Genomic DNA, 1828 nt, shown 5'->3' on the forward strand with positions numbered 1-1828 from the left:
CGTGAATCCTAAAGATAGATCTATTGGGCCTAACAAACCCCATCCAAAGTACCGGATGCTTTAGTACTTTGAAATTTATATCATATCCGAAGGGTGTCCCGGAATGATGGGGATATTCTTATATATGCATCTTGTTAATGTCGGTTACCAGGTGTTCACCATATGAATGATCTTTATCTCTATGTATGGGATGTGTATTGAAATATGAAATCTTGTGGTCTATTGTTACGATTTGATATATATAGGTTAAACCTATAACTCACCAATTTTTTTGTTGACGTTTAAAGCATGTTTATTCTCAGGTGAATACTAAGAGCTTCCGCTGTTGCATACTAAAATAAGGACAAGATTTGGAGTCCATGTTTGTATGATATTGTGTAAAAACTGCATTCAAGAAACTGATTTCGATGTAACATATTTGTATTGTAAACCATTATGTAATGGTCGTGTGTAAACAGGATATTTTAGATTATCATTATTTGATAATCTACGTAAAGCTTTTTAAACCTTTATTTATGAAATAAAGGTTATGGTTTGTTTTAAAATGAATGCAGTCTTTGAAAAACGTCTCATATAGAGGTCAAAACCTCGCAATGAAATCAATTAATATGGAACATTTTTAATCAATAAGAACGGGACATTTCATAACACACCAATAAAACCCGAACACAAGTGTTAAACACGTGTCATACCCATTTTGACACCAAAACCCTAATTTTGACCCATTTCAAAATTAGTTACCCGAACTCACCCAAAAGGGTTCCAACACATCCATAATCACTAATCCTAGTGATTAAACTCATTATCAAACCCTAATCAAGGCCAAATCGTCAACCGACCCAAAACCCGCCAAGTGACAAAGATAACTAGTCACCAAGAACCTACTTCATCATCTAAAAGGGTTTTACAACAATCTAGCTCAAAACCCTAACTTGAATATCAAATCTAAACAATGAAATTCGGAGTTTGAGCTTACCAATACTACCACAACGTAGCTAGGAGCGAGATGAACAACTTTAGAACCCGAGCTTTTGCGAGAATCCGACTCCTTCTTCTCCAAATCAACCTCTCTCTCTCTAAACTCTTCCTCTCTCTCTAGATAAGGTTGAGAGTGTTTTTGGTGGGTGAAATATGATCCAAAGTGATTAATGAATCAGCCTTGAAGGCTCCAAACCGGCACCCATGTGAATTTACCAAAATACCCCCTTTTTAAAATAAAATAACAGCTGTCCCGTTAGACAAATTGGACGGCGTCCAACATACTGGACGGCGTCCCACATTTCACGGCTGGACGGCATCCCAAACCTTGGACGGCGTCCCGATCTACTCCAGATTCAGAAACAGAAACAAGGTGTTACAACTCTCCCCCACTTAGAATCGATCACGTCCTCATGATCCTCGTCACTTAACCAAACGGACCACACCCTACGGTCCTCAAACATAAGTCCCAATCCGACTTTCCTAGGCAACTCTTCCCATTGGATCACCTTTAACAACTAAAATCGTCACCCGCGATTTATCAAAACCACATCCGAGCACTAATACCTGCTCAAATCCCCATATCGGGAAAAACTCAACCAATCTCGTACCGAGATATAAATTCCTTAGCGTACCTTTACCAAGGACAACGCTAAAAGCGACCAAGTCTCAACCTAAAGTTAACAATCCGAACGTTGAAGATCGAACCACATGAATCCTTACGGATTACACTTACCACTAAACATCCTTTGTAGTGCGCAATACAACCAATACGCCACTATCCTAACATCATAAGCAACGGCTAAAACCAAAAGCGCCCAAAACGACTATGGCAACGCTAATCCTAAGG

This window comes from Rutidosis leptorrhynchoides, chromosome 1 (genome assembly GCF_046630445.1).
Source record: "Rutidosis leptorrhynchoides isolate AG116_Rl617_1_P2 chromosome 1, CSIRO_AGI_Rlap_v1, whole genome shotgun sequence".
Taxonomy (NCBI): domain Eukaryota; kingdom Viridiplantae; phylum Streptophyta; class Magnoliopsida; order Asterales; family Asteraceae; genus Rutidosis; species Rutidosis leptorrhynchoides.